This window comes from Nicotiana tomentosiformis, chromosome 8 (genome assembly GCF_000390325.3).
Source record: "Nicotiana tomentosiformis chromosome 8, ASM39032v3, whole genome shotgun sequence".
Classification (NCBI taxonomy): domain Eukaryota; kingdom Viridiplantae; phylum Streptophyta; class Magnoliopsida; order Solanales; family Solanaceae; genus Nicotiana; species Nicotiana tomentosiformis.
Window position 1 is genome coordinate 39,267,227 of NC_090819.1, and position 9,600 is coordinate 39,276,826.

The 9,600-nt window shown below is 37.7% G+C and overlaps 1 non-coding gene across 1 annotated transcript; it reads right to left on the reverse strand.

The window, feature by feature from the left end:
- Positions 1 to 6,297: 6,297 nt before the first annotated feature.
- LOC117273738 (small nucleolar RNA R71) lies at positions 6,298 to 6,401 on the reverse strand. Its single transcript, XR_004503761.1, has one exon. It is a non-coding gene; the product is annotated as a small nucleolar RNA R71 (small nucleolar RNA).
- Positions 6,402 to 9,600: the final 3,199 nt, after the last annotated feature.

A 9,600-nucleotide genomic window follows, 5' to 3' on the forward strand; every position in this document is an offset into this window, starting at 1 on the left:
TTCATACCGCATACATATACATCTCATACACAATGCACCTATGCGTTTCATAGACCGTCCACAAGATTTCATAACACAACATACCTATGTGTTTCATAGACCGTCCATAGGATTTTATAACACAATATAACTATGCGTTTCATAGACCGTCCACTTGATTTCATAACATAACATACCTATACGTTTCATAGACCATCCATAGGGTTCATAACACACTATTGCTATGCGTTTCATAGACCGTCCATAGGGTTCATTCATAATTCCCGTTTTGACAAACGGCCACAATTCATGTTCATACTACCGCTTTCTTGTACTAGCCACGGGTGATCATAGGACATTAATGACATTATTATGTAAAGGAGATAAAAGTCATCTCATAATGTTCACACATTCTTTCATTTCATTGGCACTGTTGGCCACATATGAAATTCTCATTCTGGACACGATGGCCACATTTATTATTCCACGGTCACCCTTTTCACTTTCAAACACCATCATCATCATCAATAACAAGGCTTTATAAATCAATGTTCGTAGTAGACATGTGAGCAATTAAGAATCTTAGGCACATATAGGTTTTTCACAAAATTTGGCATAATATCCTTCGTTTGGACTTGACTTGAAGTCGCAATATTATTAACGCACAACCCATGCTTTGAACATATTCTCAAAGGATAACATAACATAGTAAAATCATCTTGGGATACATACTGTACATATATCTTTCATCACAAGCTTATTCGGAATATCCACTTTCATAATGAACAATTCAGGACTTTACATAAATTGCATGAATACCGTGGGATTTAGTTCTAGGAGAGGAGTTTAGCCAACATACCTCAATTGAGCTTCCTTAACTCTAAAATGTTCCAGAAATTTTAGCAACTTCCATCTATTTTAGAAATATAACAAATTGAACAAAAATTAGGGGGATGATCATGGTTCTAGCTCATTTGAGCATTTTATCAAACACTAGGTGTGCATTAAGGTTTCAAGGTCCTTTCATAGAAGATTCCATCATCCCACAACCCATTCTTTACCATTCTTAGCTCAACAATCTTCTTACACCCTTTGATAACACATGCATGCAAGATGAACAACTCCCATGCCCAAAATTATCTTACTAATTACCTAATTCTTGATAAAATTCAAAATTGAGGGTTAGGGTGTAGAATCTTACCTCTAGGATAAAGACCTTGTGAGTTTTCCTTGTTAATCTTGCATGATTTAAGCAAAGACTGATGAAAATTTAGCCTAGGGTTTCCTCTCTCTCTAAGACACTCTCCCTTCTCTCTAAAACATAAGATTTTAGCTTTAAAAATAGGACAAATCATCTATTTAACGAAGTAGGGTCGGGTTATAAAAAACCCAAAAATGAAGCTCCTGAACAGGTATGTGGTCGCATATGTGAGAACATAATGGATATTTGGTACGCATATCGACCGCACAAGTTGGTGCCAAAAACTGGGAAACATCTGTTGGGTCTGCGGTAGTTCAGTGGCTCGCAGACCTGTTCTGCGGTCGCATAATGCATCGAAAGACTGGCATGTGGTCGCATAATGCACCACAAAACTGGTCTGCGGTCACATAATGCACCGCAGACTTTCGTCCAAACCGTCTCGCCCCTGCTTCATTCTGCGACCATTATGCAGTCCGCAGAGTGATTCTGCGGCCGCATAGTGGGCCGCAGAAATGTATTTGTCTACCCATTTTTCCTTCACTTTCCAGTGCATTGTTCAACCCAAAAAGGCCGAGCAAGCCTATTAGATTTTGTTCTACCCAAACTCATCCATGAATAATGATAGTACATATTTTCGTTAATCAAACGATAAAGTAATCATGTTTGCAATACTGATTTCTCACCATTAATTACTTCCCTTTTTAAGTCTCAAATTTCACACACATTTTTCATAGTCTGAAGTGGAAATAGTAATTCAAACACAACATAACTAGTTTGACTTCCCCATCACCAATATACATTCCACACTAGGTCTACAGAGCCTTTAATAGGTACAAAAGAGTATTATGATAATGCGGGCAACAAGGCCCCATCTATTCCTCAAACACAATACACAAGGAACAAAATATACGTAACACCGAAGTAAAGTGGGGCTCACCAAGTCTGCTGGGAAGAGAGTGTACCGCTAACACTGATAAGTGCTGCCTACTATGGGACCACCTGCATGCATTAAAAGATGCAGCGCCCCCAACAAAAGGGACATGAGTACATGTGGAATAGTACTCGTATGAAAGGCAGACAGAACAACATTTAAAAATATGATAACTCAAATAAGAGGCATTTTAAGTGCATCAAAATACTACAAAACATCGCATAAGTTCAAATATCAATCCTTATTATACTTGCATCATTCAAAAATTCTTTTAGGGTCACCCAAGCTATATGATCTATACGTGGAACACATAATATAATGTAATTAAAATAACATGTACAAACGAGTACAACGAAGGTGGCACCTATTGTCTGTATTAATAATGCGTCTCATTAGACCGTCCTTAGTATTCACATATCATATTATTCAATTATGCGTTTCATAGACCGTCCATAGTGTTTATTCATACCGTATACCTATACATCTCATACACAATGCACTTATGCGTTTCATAGACCGTCCACAAGATTTCATAACACAACATACCTATGTGTTTCATAGACCGTCCATAGGATTTCATAACATAATATAACTATGTGTTTCATAGACTGTCCAGTTGATTTCATAACATAACATACCTATGCGTTTCATAGACCTTCAACAGGATTTCATAACACAATATACCTATGCGTTTCATAGACGGTCCACAGGATTTCATAACACAATATACCTATGTGTTTCATAGACCGTCCACAGGATTTCATAACAAAACATAACTATGCGATTCATAGACCGTCCACAGTATTTCAAAACACAATATACATGTTTGTTTCATAGACCGTCCACAGGATTTCATAACACAATATACCTATGCGTTTCATAGACCGCCCACAAGATTTCATAACACAACATACCTATGCATGTCATAGACCATCCACAGGATTTCATAACACAACATACCTATGCGTTTCATAGACCGTCCACAACATTTCATAACACAACATACCTATGTGTTTCATAGACCGTCCACATGATTTCATAACAAAATATACCTATGCGTTTCATAGCCCGTCCATAGGGTTCATTCATTATTCCCGTTTTGGGAAACGACCACAATTTATGTTCATACTATCGCTTACTTGTACTAGCTACGGGTGATCATAGGTCATTAATGATATTATTATGTAAAGGAGATAAAACTCATCACATAATGTTCACACATTCTTTTATTTCATTGGCACTATTGGCCACATATGAAATTCTCATTTTGGGCACAATGCCCACATTTAGTATTCCATAGTCGCCCTTTTAACTTTCAAACAACATCATCATCATCAACAACAAGGACTTATAAATCAATGTTTTTAGTACATCTGTGAGCAATTAAGAGTCTTAGGCACATAAAGGTTTTTCACAAAATTTGGCATAATATCCTTCGTTTGGACTTGACTTGAAGTCGCAATATTATTAACGCACAACCCATACTTTGAACCTATTCTCAAATAATAATATAACATAGTAAAATTATCTTGGGATACATATTGTACATATATCTTTCATCACAAGCTTATTCGGAATAGCCACTTTCATAATGAACAATTCGGGACTTTACATAAATTCCGTGAATACCGTGGGATTGAGTTCTATAGCCAACATACCTCAATGGAGCTTCCTTAACTCTAAAATGTTCTAGAATTTTTAGCAACTTCGATCTATTTTAAAAATATAAAAAAAATTGAACCAAAATTAGGAGGATGATCATGGTTCTAGCTCCTTTGAGCATTTTATCAAACATTAGGTGTGTATTAAGGTTTCAAGGTCCTTTCATGGAGGATTCCATCATCCCACAACCCATTCTTTACAATTCTTAGCTCAACAATCTTCTTACACCCTTTGATAACACATGCATGCTGGATGAACAACTCTCATGCCCAAAATTAACTTACTAATTACCCAATTCTAGACAAAATTCGAAATTGAGGGTTAAGGTGTAGAATCTTACCTCTAGGGTGAAGACCTTGTGAGTTTTCCTTGTTAATCTTTCAAGATTTGAGCAAAGATTGATGAAAATTTAGCCTACGGTTTCCTCTCTCTCTCTCTCTCTCTCTCTCTAAGACACTCTCCTTTCTCTCTAAAATATCATATTTTAGCTTAAAAATAGGACAAATCGTCTATTTAACGAAGTAGGGTCGGGTTAGCTCCGTAATAGGGTATGAGGTCGCATATGCGACCGCAGAATGGATATGCGGTCTGCATATCGGTCGCACAATTTGGTGCCAAAAACTAGGAAACATCTGCCTGGGTCTGCTATAGTTATACGACCCGTAGACCTATTCTGCGGTCGCATAATGCACCGCAGAACTGGTCTGCGGTCGCATAATGCATCAGAGACTTTCGCCCAAACCGCCTCGCCCCTGCTTCATTCTTCGACCATTATGCGGTCCACTGAGTGAATCTGCGGCTGCATAGTGGGCCAGAGAAATGCATTTTTCTGCCCAAATATTTCCTTCACTTTCAAGTGCATTGTTCAACCTAAAACGTCTGAGCACGTAAGCACAGTTCGGCACTACGAAATATTATTTTTCCTTTGCAAAATTTTACGGGGCCTTATAGTATCTTATTCACGTGATTGAGTAGTTTAATGATAGTTGTTATTCATGACCTACCCTTAATTTATGTTTATATCTTAGATGCATGCTTAGGGGTGTTCGACAGGTAGGACTCGGGAATTCGTCATGGCCCATCGATTTGGGTCGTGACAACATAAATCTCAATTGTTGATCATCTTGGATAGCAATTAAACTACAAACTATGAAACACTGTTTAAATTCAATCCTTATGGATACGATATTTTACTATACTATCTTTTACTAGCTAGCAAATTTTGAGTGTGTGTTCTGAGCTCGTCAAATTTTGGTGTCGTTACCAGGGATCAAACCCGGGTCACCCTCATGACAGGAGGGAATACTCACCACTGATTATTACCTTAATCAACAAGAACAACACGAAATCAGAGGTTACTTACCTTCGAAGAACCCTCCAAAACTATTGCAAGATGAAGAACTACGATCTAGCAAGCACCATGGGATTTCTAGCATTTGATGCATGCTTTTATCTTAGGTTTTCACCCTATAATCATGGAGGAACCCTTGAAGAGAATTTAGAAACTGTTTTGGACGTGAAAAATGACTAAAAAAGGCTTAGAATTGCCTTAAATACAAGTTGGAGTTTTACACTGACTTTGTGTGTCCCATGGGAATTGGTTGCGTAGTCTCGCAAAAATGCGAATATCTCTCTACTCCGATGTCGTATCGATGAATGGTTAAATGCATTAGAAACTAGGCTTGTAGATATTCAATTTGGTAGGTAGATTACCCAGTAATTCTAAGTATTTTTGTAAAAACGATCAGCTACATATGACCTAATATTCAACACATTTATGAATGTAACTTGTGATGACCTAAGTGTGTATTTTGAGATCATCAAATTTTAGCGTCGTTGTCGGGGATTGGCAATTAATAGTGTTTGAAATAGTTTGTAGTGCTAATTCAGGAATTTTTCATTTATTTTTATTTTACTTTTCTCTTTTTACGGTTGGTGTTCTTTGACTGTGCGCAGGTTACAGTTTCAGAGTTGTGCATGACTAGAACTTCTGCGAGGGAAGTGGAACCATACGAGCCAGAAATTGAAAAACAATTTTGACAATTGAAGAAGGAAATTAATCTCACCAAGATAATAGAAAAGGTTGGTTAATCCTCAACCAAAGATATGGTTGGAATCGGTGATGATAATGTAGATTTGGCTGCGAGAGAGGCAGCCCAACGAAAAGAACAAGATGCACGGGATATAGAAGAAGCAGGTATTAGAGATGTACGGAACATCTATGAAGAAGAGAGGAGTCTTAGACTTAATCAACATCAACCCTTACCTGGGAGACCACATGGAGCTTATGCTAGACCAGTTTACAATCAAGAATTATCCAGTGTTCGACCATCTCAAATTGCAACTGATAATTTCGCGTTGAAGCAAGGGTTGCTCCAAACCCTTCAAAATTGCGGCATTCCTCTTCACACTCAAAGATGGTGCAAAAAAGTGGCTACGAAGCTTACCTAATGGATCGATTCGAACATGGGATGAGGTGACCAGAACATTTCTTGATAAATATTTCTCATAAGCTAAGACGGGAAAGTTTAGAAGAGAAATCCATAACTTCTGCCAGAAAGATATTGAGATTTTGTTTGAAGCTTGGGAGAGGTTTAAGGAAATAGTCAGGAAGTGTCAACATAGCGGAACTGAACTCTGGATGCAACTCCCGGACTTTTGGGATGGATTGACACCGGCCTCACATAGAACATTGAGCAATGCAGCTGGAGGCCTTTTGATGAAGAAGACTCCATAGGAGATAGTGATAATTCTTGATGAGTTGTCTGAAGATGCAAATTTGTGGCCTTCTTTGAGTGCTGAAAGAAGAAGATCGACAGGTGTTCAACAGGTTGATACTAACACATCTGTGCATGTACAACTTAATGCTATGGATAAAGAAATACAGAAGCTGACCTTGGCTACAATACAAAGTGAGCCTCATGCAACTTGTGATATATGTGGAAGTGGACATCCTACGTATGAGTGTCACGCCTCAACTGAGGAAGTGAATGCTGTGGAAAATTACAATGCAATGGGTCATAGGCACCCCGATTTTTCATGGATTTCATCTGGATGTACTGCAAATGCGTGGCAACAAAATAACTCTAGACCTCAGGGATAAAGAGATCCAGTCTTCCAAAATCAGTAGAGGAAGCAGTTTAATCCTCAATGGTCAAATCAGCCTGGTCTAGAAGATCTAATAAAGGCCTTCATTATCAAGACAGATGCGAAGCTGGACGCTCATGGGGGAGCTATCAAAGAATTGGGCACTAGTTTTCAAAACATATAGAGATAACTGGGACAAATTACAACAATATTATCTGAGAGAGTCTCAGGTACTCTGCGAGCTGATACTGAGAGAAATCCCAAAGAAACGGTATATGTTGTGACCTTGAAAAGTGGGAAAGTGTTGAAAGATCCCACCCAATCCAAAAAAATATGATAATTGCAAAAGGAAATGGGGAGCAGCTGAAGAATGATATTGATAAGAAGAAGAAAGGCAAGAAGGGAACTGACAAAAAAAAAAGAAGGATGAAACTTCGAGAAGGGATGAATATAATAAGAGGGAGCATATGCCTCCCTACCTTTCCCTAAAAAGTTGTGTAGGGAAAGGCTGGACAACCAGCTTGCGAGATTTCAGGATGTGTTAAAACAAGTTCATGTAAATTTTCCATTAACAGAATTACTCTCACATATGCCTGCCTATGCCAAATTTTTGAAGGAGATCCTCAAAATGAAGAGGAAGATAGAAGATACCTCAGTGGTCAAGCTCACAGAGCATTGCAGTGCGACATTGCAAAACAAACTCCCACAAAAGTGTGGAGATCCAGGGAGTTTTACTATACCTTCTTTTTAGGCTCTATTAAATTTGATAAATCTTTATGTGATTCTGGTGCCTCAATTAACTTAATGCCTCTATCTATTTATAGAAAACTGGAGAAGGAGATTTGAGAGATAAGGTTAGTGCCAATATCTTTGCATCTAGCAGACCAAACGACACTGATACCCAAGGAGATAGTGGAAGATGTCTTAGTTCGGGTAGATGAGTTCTTATTTCCTGTAGATTTTATAGTGATGAATATGGAGGAGAACAAGGAGGTCCCCCTCATCTTAGGAAGACCATTCCTAGCAACGAGTATAGCAATATTAGATATACACGAGAGAAAGCTCATGCTTAGAGTAGGTGAGGAGACTGTAACTTTCAAGATAAATGTAGAAATGGGGGTGAAAAATGAGAAGCCAGCTTCAAGTGTTGAGTGGAAAGTGAAGGGCTTAAAAGAGAAGGTTGCGGCGAGTGAGAAAGATAAGTGTGGGGTAAACCCCCAAGAAGTATGAGAAGAAGTAGTATGCATGAATTTGCGTACTATTTCGAAGGTGAGGAATGGATCCCGACTTCAACTTAGATCCCGACTAGATATTCAAGGAAGTTTCCTTTACCTTACACTTTTAAATTGTGTGTCATGGGGACATGCCACAACTTAAAGTATGGGGTGGGGGATATATTGTATGTTGTATGTATATGTGTTAGTTTTGTTAGTTGTAGTAGTTGGAAAATTGAAAAAACCACAAAAATTGAAAAAAATGTGGATTTTTCCCGATGATGGATATCACTCTATGGGTTTCTTGAGGGATTAAAGTCGAAAGAAAAAGACAAAAAGATTTTATTTTGTTTAGGTAGTCTAACAATTCCCCCCAAGTTTTTCTTTGTACCGCGGTTTTTATCCAAGGGTTTTGTTTGAACCGGGTGTAGTTAGTTTTTCTTTTTCAGAGTAGTAGGAAATCTTGTGCTATGAATTGAATGCAAGGCAATATCTCTTGACTTTATTATGCCCTGAGAATAGTGAGTGCTTTAGTATGACACTTAGGCTCCATTTTTTACTCTTGTCTAAGTACCTTAAATTGTATGATCTTAACTTTGCTTAACTACTTTCACTAGAGTGTCTTGATGAGTCCGATCTTGAGTGAGTTATGTGCCATGTGTGTGTGAGGTTTTGTGTTATTCTGTGCATTGCATTTGATGTCTAGAACTTACCCTGTGTGTTTGTAAAGCAAAATAGTAGTTTTATTCAGTCTTGGAAGTGGTCTAGACATTTCTTTGTTGAGCCAGTTATATGCTTCTACCCACCTAATTGTTATGTATTTTAGTTAACCCTGTTGAGCTTGTAATCCTGTTTCTTTGGAAGTCACAGTATAAGCCTTACCTATTTGTTTGAATTCACCATCTATTTGAACTTTATACCTCTCGTGAGCACTTGAATTTGATATGAACTTTGCAAAAGTTGAAGTGTGGGTTGGTTGGTTTGGTTTTTGAGTGGAACTAATGAAATAAAGAGAAAGGCGCACTGTATTGAAAAAAGTAAGAGACAATTGAATTGGAAAAGAAAGGAAAAAAAATAATAAGTGTATGATTGTGAAAAGTATTCCTTGATAGTGATAACTTGATATAATTGTGCTTAAAGAAGTTGGGAGTTAATGTATATTGATGTGAAGGTGGAGTTTTGGTTTGACGTAAGTGTATGTTTTTGAACAATGAAATGTATGTATTAAAGTGTTTAGGCAGGTATAGTCACTCTTATATCTAAATGTATCATACCCATCCCGTAACGTAAATTACAACCAATGAAAGTCCTACTTGATACTTGACTGAATGATCTCAATTAGTAGAGTAGTACACTACGGGCAAGCCTATGGTGCATCTTTTGTGGCATATGAATGTTGTTTATGAGTTTGAGGGAATTTTTTCTATCTTGAGTTCCTAATTGTTCTTAATTTTCATTTTGTGTGGAACTACTCTCTATTATTGTGTGAGGGCACTTGATTCATGAAGGAAAGGTAATGTCGTTGA